Source organism: Loxodonta africana, chromosome 18 (assembly GCF_030014295.1).
Source record: "Loxodonta africana isolate mLoxAfr1 chromosome 18, mLoxAfr1.hap2, whole genome shotgun sequence".
NCBI lineage: Eukaryota > Metazoa > Chordata > Mammalia > Proboscidea > Elephantidae > Loxodonta > Loxodonta africana.
Window position 1 is genome coordinate 3,428,242 of NC_087359.1, and position 24,769 is coordinate 3,453,010.

The window sequence follows — 24,769 nt, forward strand, 5'->3', positions numbered from 1 at the left end:
CATTACCCAACCTCTAGCCGTCTAATTTAAATGTGAAAGAAGACAAAAGAGTGTTTAACCTCCTGCCCCTGAGGAGATAGGATATGGATTTAAACTATGAAACTTTGTGAAAGGGTTTCATAAATTTCTGTTCTTGAATAGATTGGAATTGATTCACTGACTCAGTCAATAGTTGTGGGTCCCTCCTGTGCTCCAAGGAAACCCTGGTGGGGTAGTGGTTAAGCGCTATGGCTGCTACCCAAGAGGTCAGCAGTTCAAATCTGCCAGGCACTCTTTGGAAACTCTCTGGGGCAGCGCTACTCTGTCCTATAGGGTCCCTATGAGTCAGAATCCACTCGACAACAGTGGATGTTTGGTGGGTTCCTGTGCTCCAGGCCATACTAAACCAAAAAAAAAAAAAAAAACCCTTTGCCTTAGGGTATATTCCAGCTCAGAGTAGAACTGCCCCCATAGAGTTTCCAAGGAGTGCCTGGTGGATTGGTCAGCAGCTGTAGCACTTAACCATTATGCCACCAAGGTTTCCAGAGATCCTACAGGCACTGTAAGTGTAAAAAGAAAAAGAAAAAACCAATCAATACAACTCCTGTCCTTGAAGAATTTCCAGTCTTGTAGAGAAGGGTGATAGATAAAACAGCAGGATACTTGCCACGATATGGAGGTGCACTGGTTAGCTATGCAGTCTTGGGAGGGACACAGACCTATCTCTGGAGATAAAACAAAGAGTAGAGAGTGGGGAGGTGAAGGGATTTGGAAAGGCATGCTGTAGGAGTATTCCTTTAAATAAATGAAAGATAAGCCGGAGAATCTAGCCTAGAAGAAAGAAAGGCACTCTTCCCTCCACCCTGCCCTGAGGTTAAGGGCCAGAGCCTGGCAAAAGCTAACCACTTAAAAGGGGGAGTACATAAGGTATCTTTGGAAAATTCAATGTGACTCAAATTGAGAGTTTTGAATTTAGGGTAAGGGAGTAAATTGAGTCAAGATTATGAAGTTACTTATGACATACTGCTTTAGGAAATAATATTGGAATCATTATTCCCTGTCCTTGAGCCCAGAGAATGTGACCCAGCTGAAGCTGGGCTCACAAGGTCTCACAGGTGCTCACAAGGACTCACAAGGACACATCAACTGGGCCCTGAGGGATAATGACAATAGCTAAAATAATCTTGGGAAATATCTTTTAGAGAAACTGTCACCTAAGCCAGAACACAAAAGACTTTCCACTCTTATAGAAATTTGTTGGACCAATGAAGACCCTCCTGACTGTTGTTACTGAAACCTGTACCAACAATTGCTAAGAAAGGCAATTCAAAATGTAGGATCACAGTTCCTAGCCAATCTGTGAAAGGATGAAGCTTTCAATGGTTTTGTTTTGTCATGTTAATATATACTGATAACCCTATAATATTCTTTGGACTCAGCCAGACATGGCTGTGGCAGCATGCTTGTCCGTTTTCCCACTTTTGTCTTTTTGGAAATATGCCGAATAAAAGTTTCCTTTTGCTTTACTAAACTTTATGATGTTTTTACCCTACAACAATACAAAAGACATTGAGTTTTATCCTGTAAGTCAGGGGGAGCCATTGAAGGTTTTTGAACTGGCAATGACAAAATCAGATTAGCACTTTGGAAAGACCACGCCCCTGCCCCTCATCCTCAGATGAGTATGGGGTAGAGAGGAGGCGAGAGCGTTGATGTGGAAGCATTCTAAGATAAGGCTGTATTAAGACAGGGAGCAAAGTCCCTGAGATTAGAGAGTGTCTGTTTGAGAAATAATGAAGAGACTGGTGTGGTTAGAGCAGAAGCAAGTAAAAGAGAAATAGACTACACTATCAGGAAGGTAATAAGGGGTTGAGTGTGGAACCCAGAGCCTTAGTAAGACAGAGAAGAGAGGGGCCCTCAAATCTGCAAACAAAGTAACAAGAAATAGGCCAGGGCACAGAAACAAAGCCATTCCCCAGAACAACAGGGCAGGGTATCTAAAAATAGCCCACAAACGTCTTTAAAGTTGCGTTTCAGAAGCAGATGGAGAAAACCAGGCCCAGGGACGTACGCAGAACTTCCACCTGTGACCGCTGTATGACCTTCCACCAGGGGCAGTAAGGGTCTACAGCCCCAGTCAGGGAATGGAACCCGGGAGCGAGAGACTGCGCAGGCGTGACAACTCATAATAAGTCCTGCTATGAATCACAGACGCCTGCAGGAAAGGAGCCATCTTAGAAAGCTGCTGCACGCACCTTAGTTACCACAACCGTGTCTGTGCCTATGAATAAACATGAATCTTTTCCCTCCCAAGAACTTTTAAAAACTCTGGCCTGTCTTTTGTTCTGGTAGATGAGGGTATGCGTTGCTCTAGGCCCTCCTCATCTCCACTTGCTAGCCTCTTCAATAAAGCTTTGCTCTTGTAGAAAACTATGTGCCTTACCTGCTCATTCTTGACCAGTGAGAGGCAAGAACCTTATTCCAGTAACAGTACCAGTGTGTGGGCAATATAGACAGGATGTCAAGGTTATTGAATGGCTCAGTCCAAGGGTTTGAGAGACTAATACATGAATGGATTGTTCATTTTACCAATAAAATCACCAGGTAGAATGACAAACCAAAAAACCAAACCAAACCCATTGCCATCGAGTCAATTCCGACTCATAGCAACCCTATAGTACAGAGTGGAACTGCCCCATAGGGTTTCCAAGGAGCGCCTGGTGGATTTGACCAACAGTTAAAAAAAAGACAACTGTGAGTTAAAGTCTCAAATGAACATTAATAATAACAACAGGTAACAAGGCCCGAGCCATTGCTGTATGCCTAGCACTGTGCTAAGAGTTACATATGGGTTATATTATCTACTCAGAACACTCCATGGACAGTTGGAACAATCAGGAGGTCAATAGCTGGAAGTAATAAGTAGGGTGGTGGTGTTACCAGATTAAGGTTCTCGCCTCTCTCTGATCAAGAATGAGCAAGTAAGGCACGTAGAGTTTTCCACCCAAACAAAGCTTTATTGAAGAGGCTTGCAAGTGGAGACGAGGAAGGCCTAAAGCAACGCATACCTCCGTCTCACAGAACAAAAGACCCACCCAGGTTTTTAAAAGTTCTTGGGTGGGAAAAGATTCATGTTTATTCCCAGGCGTAGGCGGGGATATATTAACTACGGAGCATGCACGGTAGCTTTCCAAGATGGCCCCTGTCCCGGAGGCCTCTGGGATTCATAGCAGGACTTAATACGGGGTGTCTCACCTGTGCAGTCTCCCGGCTGCTGCTGCAGCCCCTCACTGCCCCCGGTGGAAGGTCACAGAGCGGTCACAGGTGGATGTTCTGCGCATGTCCCTGGGCCTGGTTTTATCCAGCTGCTTCTGAAAGACAACTTTAAAGAAGTTTGCAGGCTATTTTCCACTGTTCTGGGGAATGGCTTTGTTTCTGTGCCCTGGCCCATTTCTTGTTACTTTGTTTGCAGATTTCGGGGACCTTCTGTTTCCTGTCTTTGTGGGGAGGCTGCAGATTTAAGAGGGTATTTTACAGAGGGAACAGTTGATGACGTGAAAGCCTTTTAGGGGACTGACTCAAGGTTCAGACCCTGTGGTATGTATGATATGGAGTGATGAGAGGGCTATTGGGAAACAGTATCCTCAGAAGAGAGGCGAAGAAGTAGAAGTCTTTGAAACCTCGTTGTCAATAGCAGTGTTTTACTGTATCATAAAACGGCCAAAGGGATAGGTTCTGACATAGACTGAAAGGATTTGGGAGGATGGAAAGCAAGAGATTTGAATCAAGGAAAAGGAAGCACTGGTAATTGAGTCTTTGTTTCTGTGATTATTTTCTTTAATTCATCTCCTGAATTTGGTCATCTTCCATTTCACATCTTCTGTCTGTCCATTTCTATTCTGATTCTTTTGAAATCTAGATTCATGGTGTTTGTTCATATGTGAGATTCTTGTTTAATTATATATTTAATTTCTGTTGAGTTATGTTCCGTTTTTTCTTTGCCTTTTTTTTTTTTTAATGGGAGGGGAGGAGTGTTTCTTTACCTGAAAATATTTGATTCTCGTTTTGTTTCCTTCTTTTAAATTTAATGATGAGCTTTTATTTTTTTGCATTGGGCTTTTCTGAATCATCAATAGCAGACAATCTTAGAAAGTGGTGCTGTTTAATGAGGCCGTATCAGAAGCAGCATGGACACAAGACAAATAAGCACAAAAGAGGAGAGAGAGATGCCGTGTGAAGAGCACCAAAGAACCAAGGAAAAGGAGCTGAAAGAGACAAAGATCTTTCCCATAGAGTCCCCTGGAACCGACAGGGAGGGTTAGCCTCCGCCTATAGCTGGTGCCCTGAATTCAGACTTCTACCTTCCTAAATTGTGAGAAAATTAATTTTTCTTCTTTAAAGCCACCCACTTATGGTATTTCTGTTACAGTGGCACTAGGAAACTAAAACAGGTGGTTTCATCTTAATTTCAAAAGTGCAATCTTCTGTCAAAACAGTTAAGTAAAATTTCTTTAATAAAATAACATTTTTGTTTTGTCTCCTTTTGATTCTTTGGTCATCTTATTTTAACTGAACCCTTATTTCTGCCACTTCCATTTTTCCCTTAAATACCAAACATCCAAGGTATGCCTCCTCATGCCAAGGGGCATTATCTAACCCCAAAATGGTGCCTTCCCCAAAATGACACCACTGTTCCCATGACCTTTCCAAGCTCCTGCTTTTTTCCACACTCCAGTAAATAATCCTCTGACCCAAAAGATTTCAGAGCTGTTCTCAATATATCCCCATTCTTGTTGGGACATTTCCAGAAAGTAATCTCTGTTCTACCACCACTGGGAGCCTGCATTCCACTGATAACCCTCACCTGGCTGCACCGGTCTGGCCTGGCGCCAAGTCTGCAACTCTAGACCGTTATTTCCCTACTTTCCGGGACACGAAGCTTGCAGTTTAATACTCAACTCTTGAGTAAGCTGTGAATTTGCATCTTGGTGATTTTGTTTGTTCTCCTTGCATTTTGGGAAGGAAGTGTGGACGAATTTGAATTTAGGGGGGCCATTGTATGTTTTTTTTTTTATGTTTTCATTGTATGTTATGGGATGCTAGAATTACATTTCAATTATTAAAAAAAATACACAGAAATTAAACTTTATTTCCATTTAAAACATGGATTGACTCTCTATTACACTACTCAAACCTCCATAGAGGCTTCCCCCACTCTGCTGGGATTCTCCCCGTTTCATCTGCAGCTGGCCTAGCTGCCAATCGTAACCGAGGTTTGAATTTGGCATCAGATCTCTGCGCATGCGCAAGCCAGAACCTTGTCACATGCGTGGGACCTAGTAAAAACTGTATGCTCAACCTGACTCCAGACCTGAGCAATGCCGGAGGGGAAGCTACTCTCTGACACAATGGCACCCGAGATCCTTTGCAAAGGGAGAGGTCTCACAATGCGGACTTTCTTTGCAACATGACTCGGCATCGGAATCTCGAAATTTGGGCATGGGAGGGCTTGGGGTTTGCATTTCCAGTGCCAATCCCTGCGCCCTGGGCACTCCAGGACATAAAAGCTCGGAGCTCCCTGAGGGGAGGGTTTGTAGCCTTTTGGCTGCTCGGCCTATAGTTGCTCCTTATTAGCACAAAAAATAAATTCCTACTTTCTGTTTTCCCTTGCAATTGGTGGTGTATGCCCACCTTTTTTCTTTCTTTTAATTTTTATTGTACTTTAAGAGAAGATTACAAGTCAAGTCAGTCTCTCACATAAAAATTTATATACACCTTGCTATATACTTCTAGTTGCTCTCCCCCTAATAAGACAGCACTCCTCTCCACCCTCTATTTCCCTGTCCATTCAGCTGGCTTCTGTCCCCCTCTTCCATCTCATCTCATCTCCTCTCCAGACAGGAGCTGCCCACATAGTCTCATGTATCTACTTGAGCCAATAAGCTCACCACTCACCAGTATCATTTTCTCTCCTATAGTCCAGTCCAATCCCTGTCTGAAGAGTTGGCTTTGGGAGTGGTACCTGTCTTGGGCCAACAGAAGATCTGGGGACCATGATCTCCGGGGTCCTTCTAGTATCACACCATTAAGTCTGGTCTTTATACTAGAATTTGAGGTCTGCAACCCCCTGCTCTCCTGCTCCTTCAGGGGTTCTCTGTCGTGTTTCCTGTCAGGCCAGTCATTGGTTCTAGCTGGGCACCATCTAGTTCTTCTGGTCTCCAGCTGATGTAGTCTCTGATTTATGTGGCGCTTTCTCTCTCTTGGGCTCATAATTACCTTGTGTCTTTGGTGTTCTTCATTCTCCTTTACTCCAGGTGGGTTGAGACCCACTGATGCATCTTAGATGGCCTCTTGATAGCATTTAAGACCCCAGATACCACTCTCCAAAGTGGGATGCAGAATGTTTTTCTTAATAGATTTTATTAAGAATTCTATTAAGAATTTTATTAAGAATTTATAAGAATTAACAATTCACCTAGATGACCCCTGAAACCATGGTCCCCAAACCCCCACCCCTGCTACACGAGCCTTTGAAGTGTTCAGTTTATTCAGGAAACTTCTTTGCTTTTGGTTTACTCCAGTTATACTGACCTCTCCTGTATTGTGTTTGTCTTTCCCTTCACCTGAAATAATTCTTCTCTACCATCTAATTAGTGAATACGCCTCTCCTTCCCTCCCTCCCTCCCCACTCTCACAACCATCAAAGGATATTTTCTCCTCTGTTTAAACTATTTCTTGAGTTCTCATAATACTGGTCTCATACAATATTTGTCCTTGTGCAACTGACTAATTTCACTCAGCATAATGCCTTCCAAATTCCTCCATGTTATGAAATGTTTCACGGATTCATCATTATTATTTATTGATGCGTGGTATTCCATTGGGTAAATATACCATAATTTATGTATCCATTCATCCATTGATGGGCACCTTCGTTGCTTCCATCTTTTTATCATTGTAAACAGTGCTGCAATAAACATGGGTGTGAATATATCGGTTCATGTAAAGCTCTTATTTCTCTAGGATATATTCCAGGGAGTGGGATTGCTGGATCATATGGTAGTTCTATTTCTAGCTTTTTTTTTAAAAAAAAGGAAGTGCCAAATGGATTTTCAAAGTGGTTATACCATTTTACATGCATTATACCATTTTACCAGCAGTGTATAAGCATTCCAGTCTCTCCACAGCCTCTCCAACATTTATTCTTTTGTGTTTTTGGATCAATACCAGCCTTGTTGGAGTTGCATTTCTCTAATGGCTAATGATGGTGAGCATTTCCTCATTTTTTGGGTTAATGGCTAATGATGATGAGCATTTCCTCATTTATATGTTACCTACCGGAATGTCTTCTTTAGTGAAGGGCCTGTTCATATCCTTTGCCCATTTTTTAATTGGGTTATCTGTCTTTTTGTTGATGAGTTTTTGCAGTATCATGTAGATTTTAGAGATCAGACGCTGAATGGAAATGTCATAGCTAAAAAGATTTTCCCAGTCTGTAGATAATCTTTTTTTTTTTTTTTTTTTTTTTTAACTCTTCTTACTCTTTTGGTGAAGTCTTTGGATGAGCTTAGGTGTTTGATTTTTAGGAGCTCCCAGTTGTCTAGTTTCTTTTCAGGTGTTTGCACATTATTAGTAATGATTTCTTTACTCTTTATGCCATGTATTAGGGCTCCTAGCTTTGCTCCTATTTTTTCTTCCATGATCTTTATCGTTTTAGATTTTATGTTTAGGTCTTTGATCCATTTTGAACTAGATTTTGTGCATAGTGTGAGGTATAGGTTTTCTTGCATTTTTTTGCAGATGGATATCCAGTTATGCCAGCACCATTTGTTAAAGAGACTGTCTTTGCCCCATTTAACTGATTTTGGGCCTTTGTCAAAAATCAGCTGCTGATATGTGGGTGGATTTATGTCTGGATTCTCAATTCTGTTCCATTGGTCTGTGTACCTGTTGATGTACCAGTCCTAGGCTGTTTTGATTACTGTGGCAGTATCATAGGTACTACAATCAGGTAGAGTGAGGCCTCCCACTTTGTTCTTTTTCAGTAATGCTTTACTTATCCAGGGTCTCTTTCCATTCCATATAAAGTTGGTGATTTGTTTCTCCATCTCATTAAAAAATGTCTTTGGAATTTGGATCAGAATTGCATTGTATCTATAGATCACTTTTGGTTGAACAGATATTTTTACAATGTTGAGTACTCCTATCCATGAGCAAGGTATATTTTTCCACTTACGTAGGTCTCTTTTGGTTTCTTGCAGTAGTGTCTTATAATTTTCTTTCTATAGGTCTTTTATGTCGCTGGTAAGATTTAGTGCTAAGTATTTTATCTTCTTGGGGGCTACTGTAAATGGTATTGATTTGGTGATTTCCTTTTCGCTGTCGTTTTTGTTGGTGTAGAGGAATCCAAGTGATTTTTGTATGTTTATCGTGTATCCTGATTGCTGAACTCTTCTATTAATTTCAGTAGTTTTCTTGAGGATTCTTTAGGGTTTTCTGTGTATAAGAACATGTCATCTGCAAATAGAGATATTTTTACTTCTTCCTTAAGAAACAGGATGCCCTATATTTCTTTATCCACCCTAATTACCCTGGCCAGGACCTCCAGCACAATGTTGAATAAGAGTTTTAATAAAGGGCATCCTTGTCTGGTTCCCGTTCTCAAGGGGAATGCTTTCAGACTCTCTCAATTTAGGATGATGTTGACTGCTGGTTATGTATAAATGCTGTCTTAGTCATCTCGTACTCCTATAACAGAAAACCACAAGTGGATGGCTTTAACAAAGAGACATGTATTCTCTCACAATCTAGTAGGTTTCAAGTCCAAATTCAGGGCATCGACTTCAGGGGAAGGCTTTCTCTCTCTGTAGGCTCTGGAGGAAGGTCCTTGTTCTCAATCTTCTCCTCCTCGAGGAGCTTATCACGCTCAGGGACCCGGTGTCCAAGGTACACAGTCTGCTCCCAGCACTGCTTTCTTGTTGGTATGAGGCCCCCATTTCTCTGCTTGCTTCCCTTTCCTTTTATCTCTTGAGAGATAAAAAGTGGTGCAGGCCACACCCCAGGGAAACTCCCTTTACACTGGATCAGGGAGGTGACCTTAGTGAGGGTGGTGTTACAATCCCACTCTAATCCTCTCAACATAAAATTACAATCACAAAATGGAGGACAACCACACAATACTGTGAATCAGGTCCTCACCAAGTTAACGCATATTTTTTGGGAGGGACACAATAGAATCCATGAAAAATGCCCTTTATTATGTTGAGGAATTTTCCTTCTATTTTTATTCTGTTGAGAGTTTTTATCATGAATGGGTGTTGGACTTTGTCAAATGCCTTTTCTGCATCAATTGATAATATCATGTGGTTCTTGTCTTTTGTTTCATTTATATGATGGGTTACACTGATTGTTTTTCTAATGTTGAGCAGTCCCTGTATACCTGGTATGAATCCCACTTGGTCGTGGTGGATTATTTTTTGGATATGTTGAATTCTATTGGCTAGAATTTTGTTGAGAATTTTTGCGTCTACGTTCATGAGGGACACAGGTCTGTAATTTTCTTTTTTTGTGGTGTCTTTGCCTGGTTTTGGTATCAGGGATATGCTGGCTTCATAGAATGAGTTTGGGAGTATTCCGTCCTTTTCTATGCTCTGAAATACCTCTGGTAGTAGTGGAGTTAACTCTTCTCTGAAAGTTTGGGAGAACTCTCCAGTGAAGCTGTCAGGGCTAGGGCATTATTGACAGCAATTACATTAATCAACCGTGCAGCTTTACCCTTAGTTATTTGATTTTTCCATCACTGTAAACCTGAATTCAGTATTCCATAAGCAATAACACTCCCTTTTTTCCCCCTCTCTCCTACCCCTGGTAACCACTGATTAGCTTTGGTCTCTATACATTTGCCTGTTTCTGTCTTTTTACATAAGTGAGGTCACACAATATTTGTCCTTTTGTGATTCATTTATATCACTCAGCATAATGTCTTCAAGATCCATCCATATTGTAGCATGTATCAAGACTTCATTTCTCTTATTGTCCAAGTAGTATTTCATTGTATGTATGTACAACGTTTTGTTTATCCATTCATCAGTTGAAGGGCATTTATGTTGTTTCCACCTTTTGGCTTTTGTGAATAGTGCTGCAATGAACATTGGTGAACAAACATCTGAGTCTCTGCTTTCAAGTCTTTTGTGTTTAGTATACACCTAGGAGTGGAATTGCTGGGTCATATGGTAGCTGTATTTTTAGTTTTTTTTGAGGAACTGTCACACTGTTTTCCACCATGACGATACCATTTTGCTTTCCCACCAGCAATGGATAAGAGTTCCAGTTTTCCCATTTCCCCACACCCTTGCCAACATTTGTTATTTTCTGTGTGTTTTGTTTTCGTTTTTTAATTTTAGCCATCCTAGTGGGAGTGATATGGTAGCTCATTGTGTTGTTATTTTTTTAATTTATATTTTGTTGTGTTTTCAGTGAAGCCTTACACAACAGTTCAAGTTCCCATTCAGCAAATTCTACACAGTTGTTGAGTGACATTGGGTACATTCTTCACAATGCATGAACATTCTCATTATTTTCATTCTGGTTGTTCTGTTTCCATTATCTAGTTTCCCTGCCCCCCCTTACATTCTCATTTTGGTTTTAAAGTAATTATTGACCATTTAAAAATGAACCTTGGTGGTACAGTGGCTAAGTGGTCAGCTGCAAGACTAAAGGTTGGCAGTTCAAACCCACCAGCTGTTCTGCAGAAGGAAGATGTGGAAGTCTGCTTTCCTAAAGCCTTGAAAACTCTATGGGGCAGTTCTATTCTGTCCTGTAGGATTGCTAAGAGTCAGAATTGACTCAACAGCAGTGGGATTGACTGGTCTCACAAAGGTGATTTTTTAAAGAAGCACAGTAGTTACAAGTAGTATTCTTTATTTTTTGAGCCTATTTGTTATTTAGCCACAAAATGACCTCAGGAGTTAGTTTCTGTTCAAGGTTTGAGGAGTATCTCAAGGCAACGATAGTCTTCAAGAGTTCTACAGTCTCAACTTGTCCAGTAGGTCTTTTTTTTTTTTTTTTTTTTAAGGCATTTGAGATGCTTTTCCACATTTTTCTATCATTCTACCAGGAACCAACTACTGTGGCCCTGATTAGAGTGGTTGGTAGTGGTAGCCGGAGACCATCTAGTTTTTCTGGTTTCAGGGTAAATGAGACCGCTGTTCTGTAGACTATTTGTCCTGTAGACTAATTTTCTTCTTTGGGTCTTTGGTTTCCTTCTTTCTCTTGTGCTTTGGACAAGTAGAGACCAATAATTGTATCTTAGATGGCTATTCGCAAGCTTTTAAGACCCTGGACACTACTCATCAAACTAGGTTGTAGAACATAACTTTATGAACTATATAATGCCAATTGTTTGAGATGTCCTATGAGACTATGGTCCTAATCTTCAAACCCAGAAGTCCAGTTCTTTGAGGTGTTTGGTTATGTCTAAGAAGTATCCATAATTGTGCTGCCTATGTGCTTTATTATATATATGAATATATGTGTATATAGTCATGCAGATATATGTGCATAAACCTATATATACACACATACGTATATACCTGCATAGCCCTGGTGGTACAGTGGTTAAGAGCTCAGAGCTTGGCTGCTAACCAAAAGGCTGTCAGTTCAAATCCACCAGCCGCTACTTGGAAACCATGTAGGACAGTTCTACTTTGTTCTATAGGGTCACTATGAGTTGGAATCAACTCAACAGCAAGGAGTTATACATACCCATACACATATATACCTACCTACATGCGTATATACGCACACATTTTTTTTTTTGGTTGTTTTTGCTATTGTTTCAAAATTATATATGCCATAGAAATTACCAGCAGGTCCTTTTTTCTTGTGTACTTTTTTGGTGACATCGTTTACCTTCATCAAGCTGTGTACACTACACCCTCATTTGGTGTTACCTAAGTTTACCTCCTTAGTGCCTATCCACAGCCCTCAGCCCTTATACTCCAGAAGCTGCAGAAAGGTTCTGCCCATGTGCAGGGCAGTTCAGAATTGCTGAGAAATAAACACCTCCCTCCTCATCCACACACACACCTAAAACATTCCTTAACCAACTATTTAGGTCCCTTGAATTTTGGGTAAGATAACTCTGAGGTATGTGCTCTGTACTTTTCCGGAGTTTCCTTGAAGGATCAAACTTCAGTCACACGCATGGAGTTTATTAGTTCCCTTCCCTATCTGTTGACACTTCTCTTCAACCCTATCAGTATTTCTAGCGTCTTCCAAACTATTTGCATTTGAATCGTTTCCTCAGTCTGAACGTTAAAAACAAAAAACAGCCCATTGCCGTCCAGTTGATTCCAACTCATAGTGACCCTGTAGGACAGAGTCTAACTGTCCGATAGGGTTCCCAAGGACTGCCTGGTGGATTCAAACTGCCAACCTTTTGGTTAGCAGATGTAGCTCTTAACCAGTACAACCTTTTGGTTAGCAGATGTAGCTTTTAACCAGTACACCATGCAGGAAACCAAATTAATTCACAATCATTTGACCATCAGGATAACTTTAAGAGGGTCACAGATTAATATTTAAAAACCAGTTACCATGGAGTCTATTCTAACTTATGGCAACCCTATGTGTGTCAGAGTAGAACTGCTCCATAAGGTTTTCTTTTTTCCCCCCATATAGCTGATTTTTTGGCAGTAGATTGCCAGGCCTTTCTTCCAAGGTACCTCTGGGTAGACTCAAATCTTCAGCCTTTTGGTTAGCAGCCAAGCGTGTTAATCACTTGCACCATCCAGGGACTCCAGAATAATATTATTTCTTTTTTAAAAAAGAGAGACAGTGGTTGTGCATTTTTCAAAGCAACGCACATAGTAAGAAGCTGAGTTGAGAGAGGAACTTCTGATCTGGAGCTCTGTGTCCTCTTCCCTCTATCACAGGCTGTGGGGTATGTTCTTGCCCACAAGGTTATATAGCAATGGGAATGGAGAGAGGAAAGGGTAAGTGGATGTGTGAGTGTAGGTAGGAGAATGCATGGGCATCCTACAGGAAATCAATGGTCTTAGGTTAAAAATGGACATTATCAGTACAAAGAAGTATGTATAATGAGAAGAATTAGCCAAATTAGGAGATGATCCAAGAACTCAGGGCTGTGAAAAACCATATTTTAGTTAAGGTGATAAGGCAGAAGGAAAACCATCACTGATAAAGGTAAGCTCATTTGTTGTACAAAGTAGGCTTGATTAAAAACCAAGGGAACAGGTTGGCAGGTGGCCCACAGCTGTGCAAAGGGAAGACCAGGTTTGGATCTGTATGCTGGATATTGTCAGTCTGGTCTCTAGTGCCTGACTGGGGAGGCTCCCTGGACCATCAGAGATGGTCGTCACCCTGTTCGGAGAGAGGGTTCCCTCCAGATCTCATACAGCATGTCTGAATTCTCATTCAAAAATATCTTTGCAAGACCAGAAGAAGGAGAAGTTGGGAATCTTTTGAGACATCTCTTGGTCATTAATAAGACAACATTTCAACATCACAGATTTATTGGAAATAACATCACAGACTTTAAAGGATTACAATAGAGGTTTAATCTTCATTATTATACATTCTTCATTATTCTACCCTTCTCCTATCCCATGTGACTCTTTTCCCCTATCTATATCCAACAATCCTGGTGGCACCTGGCTGTTGGCATCCAGACTACTTAATTCCTTCTAATGATAGTCCCAAAACCCTGGTGGCATAGTGGTTAAGAGCTATGGCTGCTAACCAAAAGGTTGGCAATTTGAATCCACCAGTTGCTCCTTGGAAACCCTGTCCTTTAGGGTCGCTATGAGTTGGAATTGACACCACGGCAACGGGTTTGGTTTGGTTTTGATTTAAAGATAGCCCTAGTGGGTTAATAGACACCCAGGCATCCAATATGTAATATGATGAAGCAAATATATTCCTATAGAACATTATTTCCATAAATAATATTGAAATGGTATTTGTATTGTCTAAATTAGTGACATTAAAGTAAACTCTTCTGTTATCTGTACTCTTTTTTTTTTTTTTAAAAAAACAAGATTAAGTTAGCTGAGATCTATTGGGTTGACTGGAAGGGCGTTTGTGAAATCAAAAGGCCTTGATTTCTCTCTTCGTATATCCTTCTGACTGATTGTGGTACTACAGCAAGCCATATAATAGTCTCATTAGAAGACCCTGTTGAGAAAGGCAGGAGCCAGGAGCAGGGAGCCATCTGGTATGCAAGGTGCCTGCTGGTTGAAAAGTTACGGGGCTAAAAATAATCTCAGTGTGATGACACTGTTGAAAGGAGGCACCCAGGCAAACAGCTGGCTATTGAACAGCTCAGGAGACTATTTTCCCATTCCCTACATAGAGAAAAACAGATCTGATAAAAATCCCCTGGAAAAACCACAGGTTTAGTTTGGGGGAGAGGGTGATCATAAAACGTGATCAGTCATTATTATGATGTTTCTTAACTGCTTTGGGTAGAGCATAGTGCACATGGGGAGGAAAAATGAACTACTCAAATACAAAGAGGAATGATTGGCCCAGAAAGGGATTGGCAATGCTGAAAATGGCCAAGGGTTTGGAAGATATAGTCAATCCCAGATGAATGCCAATGATACTAAAAAAAATGCTATAGTGCTATATTAATTCCAAATTTACACGAAATAGTAAAAAATCTTGCAGTCCATTTTCCATCTTTTTATTCTGCCCCATTGTTCTATTTGTTGACTCTTATGCCAGTATGAAACTGTTTTGGTTATTATGGATTTATAGTAAGTCTTGAAGTCAGATGGTATAAGCTTTCCAACTTTAATTTTTTTCAAGATTGATTTTCACATTGTAAATGTTTTGTATTTTCCTATAAATTTAACAGTCAATTAATATTGTTGGTGAAGAATATTGAATATGTCCTGAACCACTAGAAGAATGAACAAGTCTGTCTTAGAAGAAATACAGCCAGAGTGCTCCTTGGAAGTGAGGATGCCAAGATTTCCTCTCACATACTTTGGACGTGTTATCAGGAGGGACCAGTCCCTGGAGAAGGACATCATGCATGGTAAGGTAGAGGGTCAGTAAAAAAGAGGAAGACCCTTGATGAAATGGATTTACACAGCAGATGCAACAACGGGCTAAAACATAGCAAGGATTGTGAGGACGGACAGTGTTTCATTCTGTTGTACATAGAGTTTCTATGAGTCAGAACCGACTAGACAGCACCTAACAATGAATGGTATATTTCTACAAAAACAAACAAGCAAAAAAAAAAAGAACATTGCTAGGATTACAACTGAAATTAAAATGAATCTGTAGTTTATTTCTGAATGCAGAGAAAGCAGGTGGGTTATTTGAGTATTAGATCTTAATCTGACCACACTTATAAGACAAGCAAAAAGAAAATAGAATAAAAGTAGTGCAAGATCATGATTCAATAGTTGCAAACTAAAACCAAGTGCAGAGTGTTGGAATGGCTTGGATTATGTCTATATGTGGCACACTGTTTGCAATTTTTATTTTATATTTTGCTTACTATACAGCAGTTTTTATGCATACTACCTAAGGCAAAAAAGAAAAAAAGCCCACCTAACTCAACCTGACTTGCTTCCTAAATAATTTATGGGTTCTACTCTGGTTCTTATACTAGGAATGATACAAGGGAATGTATGCCCACCTGACCCAAACATAAATGGAAAATTCTGTCACAGGGTGAGGTGTAACCTCAGGACTTTTACCCCATCCCTATTGACCAACTTCCCTCACTACATCTGAGAAATGTTCTGCATCATTCAGCATCTTTTCCTTCTCTTTCAATTCTTGCTCCTCTTGCCATCAGGAATGCACATTGCACAACTCAGCCTTAGATTGGAAACAAAAGGGCATGATAAACCAGAAAGGAGAACTGATTTACTGCTTCGATCCCATTTCGGTCCAGCTTTATTTTATGATCTAAACCAGGGAGAATTTATATTCATATCATGCAAACAGGGAACATGTAAAGCAAGAGCCTTCCCTGCTTTGTATTCCAGTTTTAAAAAAAAAAAAACTCATTGCCATGGAGTTGATTCAGACTCATAGTGGCCCTCTAGGACAGAGTAGAACTGCTTCATAGGGTTTCCAAGGAGTAGATGGGGATTTGAACTGTGAACCTTTTGGTTAACAGCCAGACGCTTAATCACTGTGCCACTAAGACTCCAATATACTCTTAGTATGTCTAAATATACTATTTTGAGGGAAGTATCGCCACTCATTTGTCAGTTTGTTGTACTGTTGTGACTTGTATGTTGCTGTGATGCTGGAAGCTATGCCACTGGTATTTCAAATACCAGCAGGTTTATCTGTGGTGGAAAGGTTTCAGCAGAGCTTCCAGACTAAGACAAACTAGGTAGAAAGGCCTGACAATCTATTTTCAAAAATTAGTCAGTGAAAACCTTTTGGATCACAACAGTCCATTGTCTGATATTGTGCTAGAAGATGAGTCGCCTAGGTTGACAGGCAGTACAGTAGGTACAACAATGAGTTCAAATGCACCGTCAATCATGAAGACGGTACAGGGCCAGGCAGTGTTGACTTCTGTTGTACATGGAGTCACTATGAGTCATAGCTGCCTGTACAGCCACTAACAGCAATAGTGTGTATCAAGCATTTTGTGAGAGACAAAGCTTTGGAATTTGGTATCCTTTCTGCTTTTTGACCATATTTTGCCAAGGTCAAAACTTTGAAACCGGATAAGAAATCCCAGTCTTTTAAATGTCTTCAGGATTCCCACATGAGTGGTCACTGCCAGGCTTTCTCAATTTGGGTGACAAATATCTGTAAAGAGTCAGGGAGACATTGCCCAGGGTTTATTACCTGGAAGGTAGCTTACTATCAGATGCTTGTAATCCTATTTCTTTTGTAGTCCAACTGCCTCGCCCAGCATCCAGAAGAGAGTATGTGCATTATTTAATATTTGTTAAACCAAATGTCATCAGTCTCTGGGGGTCTTCCTTGTTTTGGCTAAAAGACAAGGAAATTAGCTGGATGTCCATTCCAGGTTCTTGTCTGACTCACCACTCAGATTTTAACATTCAACTCAATTTCACAGTCATTTTATCTTTTTATTTTTAGAATTTTTTATTATGCTTTGGGTAAATGCTTACAGACTAAATTAGTTGCCCATTCCATAGTTTGTACATAAAGGGTTTCATGACGTTGGTTGCATTCCCCACAATGTGTCAGCACTCTCACCCTTTCCACCCTGATGTCCCCATTTCCTTTTAACAGATTTTTCTACCCCTTCCTGCCTTCTTATATTTGTTTTTGGAAAAATGTTGTCCTTTTGATTTCATATACTTGTTTGTTCTAAGAAACACATGCCTTTTTGGTATTATTGTTTATTTTATGGGCCTGTCTATGGTTTGGCTAAAAGGTGGTGTCAGGAATGGCTTCAGTTCCAGGGGAGAAGGGTGTCTTAGGGCCATAGTCTTGGAGGTTCCTCCAGTGTCTGTCAGTTCAGTAAGTCTGGTCTTTTTTGTGAATTTGATTTTTTGTTCTACATTTTTCCCCCACTCTGTCTGGGACCCTATGTTGTGATCCTAGTCAGGGCAGTCAGTAGTGGTAGTGGGCACCATCTAGTTTTTCTGGTCTCAGTGTTTTTAGGTTTTTCCTTCTCCTTTACTCTGCTAGGTGCAGACTGGGAGAAGGAAGGTAATGTGAAAGGACTAGAGACCATGGGCGTTTGGGCCACTTCTTCATGTGACTTGCTTTTGCCTTGAGGTCCTGCTCAGGCCTGATCTCGTATATACCACTTCTATTTAATGATGGAGTACTGCTGGGCACGTCCAACTTTATGGCTTTCTGGATCAGATTACACCCAGTTCATTATGGGCAGCTCAGGCCACATGGTGACTTGGTGGCCCATAGTAACGTGCTCTGTCTCTAATAACGCCCAGTAACAAGCCAAAAGCTGTTTCTCAAAAGAAGGGTAGTTATCTACAGAAGATAGCAGGGCTTTGCTCCAAAATACTAAGGGTCTGCACTGTGATTCACCAAAAAGGGCCTGCCAAAGACTCCAAATAACATTTCTATCTGCCACTGACACTTCAAGCACCATTGGACAAGCTGGGTCATATGGCCCAAGTAGCAGAGCAGCTTGCATGGCACCCTGAACCTGTTGCAAAACCTTCTCTTGGTCTGGGCCGCCCTCAAAACTAGCAGCTTACCGAGTCACCTGATAAATAGGCCAGAGTAGGACACTCGAATGAGGAATATGTTGCCTTCGAAATCCAAAGAGGCCCACTAGGTGTTGTGCCTCATTTTCAGTTGCGGGAGAGTCCAGATTCAATAACTTTTCCTTCACTTTAGAAGGAATATCTTGACATGCGCCACACCACTGGACCCTTAGAAATTTCACTTAGGTGGAAGGAGCAGGAATTTTTGTCAAATTAATTTTCCACCCTTCAGAGTGCAAATGTTTTACCAGTAAGTCCAGAGTCATTGACACTTTTTCCTTACTAGGTCCAAACATGATGCCATCAATGTAATGGACCAGTGCAACATCTTGTGGATGGGAAAGGTGATCAAATTCCCTGCAGACTACCTTATGACATAGGGCTGATACAACCCTGAGATAGGACACTAAAGGTATATTTTTGGCCTTGCTAGCTGAAGGCAAAATGCTTCCGGTGGTCATATGAAACACATATGGAGAAAAAGGCATTAGCCAAATAAACAGGTGCATACTAGGTACCAGGAGATGGATTAATTTGCTCAAGCAATGAAACTACATCTGGAACAGCAGCTGCAGTTGGAGTCACCACCTAGTTACGTTTTCAATAATTCACTGTCGTTCTCCAAGATTCATCTGTTTTTTGCTCAGGCCATATAGGTGAGTTGAATTGGGATGTGGTGGGAATCACCACCCCTGCATCCTTTAAGTCTTTGATGGTGGCAGTAATCTCTGCAGTCCCTCCAGGAATGCAGTATTGCTTTTGGTTTACTGTTTTCCTAGGTAGAGGCTGTTCTAATGGCTTCCACTTGGCTTTTTCTACCATCGTAGCCTTTGCTCCATTTGTCAGAGATCCAACGTGGGTGTTCTGCCAGTTTCTGAGTATATCTATTCCAATTATGCATTCTGGAGCTGGGGAAATCACTACAGGATGGGTTCGGGGACCCACTTGACACACCGTGAGATGAACATGTCTTCCGTATACCCTCACTCTGACTGGCGGGCCATAGTGACATTTTCGGTCTCCTGGAATTAATGTCAGTTCAGAGCCAGTATTCAGTAATCCCTGAAAAGTCTGATTATTTCCTTTCCCCCAACAAACAGTCACTCTAGAAAAGGCTGTAGATCCCTTTGGGGAAGGCTCAGAAAAAGTATAAAATTTTTCCCTCAAGGGTACCCAGCCTCCTCTTCATTCAAGGGGTCGTGGGTCTTTAAACTCACTCAAGTCTGGGAATTAATTGAGGGACCGTGATTCTGTATCCTGGCAGTTCAAGTTAGACTCCTGTTCACATGACCTAGAATTCTCCTCCTTGTACAAATCAAGTAAATATTTAGTAGATTTCCTATCTATTTCACTCCTAGGGGCACCATGACTAAGTAGCCAATTCCGTAAGTCCATATAAGTCAGACTTTTCTGAGTTTGCTTTGAATCCACTGTCCATTACAGTAACCATGCCCACCTTGTCTTTGTGGGTTGAGGGATGCCACTTGGCTCCAACCACCATGGGGTTCAATCAACTCAATTGTAGTTACAGTACACAGGACTCGCTGCCGTTGAGTCAATTCTGACTCATAGTGACCCTATAGGACAGAGTAGAATTGCCCCATAAAGTTTCCAAGGAGCGCCTGGGGGATTCGAACTGCTGACCTTTTGGTTAGCAGCTGTAGCTCTTAACCACTACACCATCAATTGTAGTTAGGTGTCTTAACTCAGTTAGGAAAATTCTTTTGAAGTGTAGCATACTTCCTCTTGGGTCACACTTTGTACTTCACCTATTGGGGCTCGCTGGGACTTAAGTTTAGTTATAGGTCTAGAAGCCAAAATGGGTGGTGGGGATGTGTTTTAAGAGCATTCAGCATTGCCTTGTAAGGCATCTGCCTTAGATGATGCCCCAGGCAATGACTCAGACAAAGGCTCTTCAGATAAAGCTGGGCTAATCTCATCAGTTGGGGGTGGAGTGGCTAACAGCCTTCCTGGGGAGGGTGGCTTAGCAGACAAAGATGGGGTAATCTCTTCAGATGGGATAAGAGGGCTGGTTCTGTTGGCAGGGATGATTCAATGGAATTTAGGGGCTCAGTGTACCCAGCTTCCTTATTATCTGCCCTTATGTCCTCATCCGAAGTTTTAGGATCCCATTTCTTCCCAATCAATGCCCTCATTTTAACTTCAGACACCACTTGAGGTTGGGAATTCAGTTGGTTTTGTAATTCAGCCACTCTTACAATAAGACTCTGGGTTTGATTCTTGGCAATATCAGCTCTATTACTATGAGAAACAAGGCTTTCTTTTAAGACGCAAGTGGAAAATTTGAAGTCATTTTTGCAGTGCTTGAGCTTTGACTCTGAAGCCATGAGCTCATCTCTTTCTTTCACCACTTCGTCTAGTGAAAGTAGGGCCAACCAACCAGCTTCCTTATACTTCTCATTATGACAAAATTGTAGAAATGTGTAAGCATGCAATCACCCAGAGCCTCGGCTCTCACCAGTACCTGATCTATTGGTGGCGATATTTTGCTTATTTTATTGCCACCTCATGCCATGGATTAGCAGTGCCCTCTTTACTCCTGGAAGCAGACTCATCAACATTTTTGAGACTAAATAGACTTGAGAACCAATTTAAAAAAACTCATCCTTACAATTATGTTTCTCTAGAACCACTCTTGGTACCAAATGTTTTAGGCTGTGTTCTTTAGGGAAGCAGAACGAGTAAAGCAGACAAATACATATATATAGAGAGAGATTTATATAAGGAAATGGCTTACATGGTTAAAAAAAAATTTTTTTTCTTTTTTTTTTTTTTTATAGAGGAGAAAAGTCCCATGTGTCGGAATGGAGGCTTCTTCTGCTTCACAGGCTGTGGAGACTGACGAATCCTCAGATTGGCAGGCAAGACAGCAGGTAAACTGCTAGCTCAAGACCCGAGAACTGGCAGTCAGATGAAGAGGAGCCAGACGCAGGATCCAAAATGAGCGAAAGCCCACAAACCTTACCAGAAAGTTCACCTACATTGGATGCAGGCCACACCCCCAAAGATACTCCCTTTCAAATGATTGGCTACTCACAGCAGATCACGTCATGGAGGTAATAGCATTATGTCAAATCTCATCATGGGGGTGATTCCATCATTATATGACTGCCAAACTACTGAGAAACATGACCCAGCCAAGTAGACACACAAACATAACCATCACAGTATCTCACTGTGGTTTTGATCTGCATCTTCCTAGTGACTAATGAATGCGAGCATTTCTTATGTATTTGTTAGCCACCTGAATGCCTTTTTTGGTGAAGTGTCTGTTCATGTCCTTTGCCCGTTTCTAAATGGGATTGTTTGTTTTTTTGTCATTGAGATGTTTAAGTTTTTAAGATTAGACCCTTGTCAGATATGTCATGATGAAAATTTTTTCCCAGTCTGTAGGTTCTCCTTTTACTCTTTTGGAGAAGTCTTTTGGTGAGTGTATGTGTTTAATTTTTAGGAGGGATCAGGGAGCACTCCTGCCATTTATCTAGTTCATCTTCTGCTGTGTGTGCATTTCTAGTTTTGTTTGGTATTCTATTAATGCCATATATTAAGGCCCCTAGTATTGTCCGTATTTTTTCTCCCATGATCTTTACAGTTTCAGGTTTTATATTTGGGTCTTTGATCCATTTTGAGTTAGTTTCTGTGTGTGCTGTGAAGTATGAGTCCTGTTTCATTTTTCTCATCGGGTAGTTCCATTACCATTTCTTCTTCTGGAAGGTTTTCTGGTTCTTTATTTTGGTCACTTGCTGTAGCCATCTTGTCCTGCTTCTTTATGTGATTTGATATTGTCTGTTGTCTCTGAGATATTAAGGTATTATTGTAGTTATTGTTTACTTGTTTGCTGCATCCTGATTTTTGTTTTGTTTTGATATATCCAAGTAGGTGGGATGTACGTGCTACTGTGGGCACTAGTCTGGCCACACTGGAGCACTCATCATCTGTCTCTGAGTGGGTGGGATGGCAGCTGGGTGTGTCAACATGGTTCTCTGTTCTCTGGTCTTTTGAGGCAACTGAGGACGTAGCTGGTGCTGCTGATGAGGTAATATGTCAGCCTGGCTGTTCACCTGGACATGAGTGCAGGAAGCATTCTCACTGGTCACTGGGTTGGGGATTGTGTGTGCACACTGTCATTTGTCAGGTGGCCAGGGCGAGGATGCCTGGGTCATCAGTCACAGAGTAGGTAGTATGGAAACTCTCACCAGTGGTCCCAGGCCACACAGGTGGTCAAAGTAGGCAGAAGCCTTTGGTTGCGGGGGCTGGGGCAGTGCAGGGGGCAAGACAGTGAGCATGCTGCCAGTCCACAGGTGTCCACTAGGAGGATGTGCCCTTGTCCACTAGAATGAGATGCTGGGGAGGGTGTGCCACCTGTTCTCAGCCCTTGGCATAGGCGGCTGGAGAGAGTAGGAGGTGCTGTTGGTCTGCGGGTGTAGGAGGCTGGGGGTCCATGGTGGGTGAGGTGAGTGCACTTAACTTTTGCAGGGGCAGGAAGCACTCCTCCCAGGCTCCAGACATGAGTGCAGACTCGCTCCTTCTTGGCTCACCAGGTGATAGGGGCTTTGGCTGGGAACACTGCTTGCTTTGCCTCAATATGGCCAGACTGTGCAGATTTGGCTAGGTAGAAGCCGGAGATCCCTAATTCTCTATGTCCACAGTTTTTGTACAGTCTCTCCTTCCAGTTGGAACTTGGTCTAATTCTCCAGCCTTGCCTTTGATGCTCAGGGTTCCAAAGTTGTCATCTATGTCTGATTCACTTGATTTCTTGGGTCTTGTTGTGAAAGGGACATTATGAGACATCTAAATACACAGCCATCTTGGACTGCCCCTCAGTCATTTTATCTTTCAAAAAGTTTAGAATGTTTTTATAAGCCTATCTGCCTGCAGGGCCCTCTTCCCCTGTGTAGTTCATAGAACATCTGTGCCAAAGAACTCTGTGCATATGGAATTGGCATCTACTGCTGGAGGGTTGTGGCAGTGCTGAGTGTGATAGCCATCATTTTAACAAACTGTTGCACGTTCTGCTATATAAAACAGTGCTAGAAGGGGAATGATGATAGGATCCTCTCTCTGCCTCCCCCAGGACTGCTCCAAGTTGAATGTTTCTGTTGGTTTTCCAATTTTTTTTCTTCTAGATTGAAAACTCATGATAATATTTCAGTACTGAGGAAAATTCAGTATAATCTGGGTCTGCCATGGATCTCGTTCCAAGGAAAGTGGCTAGGGGAATGGTAGGCGGGAGAAGGAAGGTGACTAATTTAATAGAGCACTCATTAGGTGCCGGGACTTTTCATATAACCATGCTACACGTATTAAGTACTTATTTATTTAATACTCATTATGTGCCAGGGGTTTTCATTTATTACATTTTGTCTCATTTGATCTTCAGAGGAACATTGTGAGGTCAGTAAGATTATAATACCTATTTTATGGATTTTGAAGCTGAGGTTTATAGATATGACATGATTTACCTGTAGGATTTGAATCTAAGTCTGTTCAATTTCAAAGCCCAAGTAATCTCCATTCCATCACTCTACTCAGAGGGGTTTGTCTTAGTTATCAAAGGCTGCTAAAACAGAAATACCACAGGTGGATGGCTTCAACACAAAGAAATTTATTCTCTTTCAGTCTAGGAGGCTAGAAGTCCAAATTCAGGTGCCAGCTCCAGGAGAAGGCTTTGTCTCTCTGTCGGTTATGGGGAAGGTCCTTATCATCAATCTTCCCTTGGTCTAGAAGCTTCTCAGTGCAGGGACCCTGGGTCCAAAGGCACGCTGTTCTCCTTGCTCTTGTTTCTTGGTGGTCTTTCTGCTTGCTTCTGTCTTTTATATCTCAAAAGAGATTGACTTAAGACACAACCTAATCTTATAGATTGAGCCCTGCCTCATTAACATGACTGCCACTAATCCCACCTCATTAACATCATACAGGTAGGATTTACAACACACGGGAAAATGACATCAGGTGACAAAATGGTGGACAATTACACAATACTGTGAATCATGGACTAGCAAGATGACACATATTTTTGGGGGGATACAATTTTCAATTCATAATATGATTCTATTAACTGAAGTATTTTATTTCAAAATATTATAGGAAGGGATCTCAGTCTAATTCATTCATGTTTACAGAACTCCAAATTTACTTTCAGGACCCCAAGTGCTGGGGAAAGATTCAGCTTCCTTCAGAGATTTTGGAAACAAAGTCTGGTAATAATTTCTCCTGTTTCTCACTGCCCCTTCTCCTTCCCTTCTTAGATGTCTCCTGTCGTCACTGGCTGTAGAGCATCCGGGTTAGTGACAATGGATAAGAAAAAAACAATGACAAGAATGCCAGGCAGTGAATAACATTTTCAGCAGGAGGTTTCTATGTCTCTAGTGCAGTGATTGCTGTTGGCCAGCATCATCCAGCTAGGATAGTAACTTGGCAGTGCATTTCTACATCCTGCCCAGAAGGCACCCATTGTCCTCGTGCTGGGACTTGGCATCATGGAGCATCCCCCATTCCTGCACCATGGTGTCCCAATTAGGCTTACTCAGGGTGACTGGCGCCCATCATCCAAA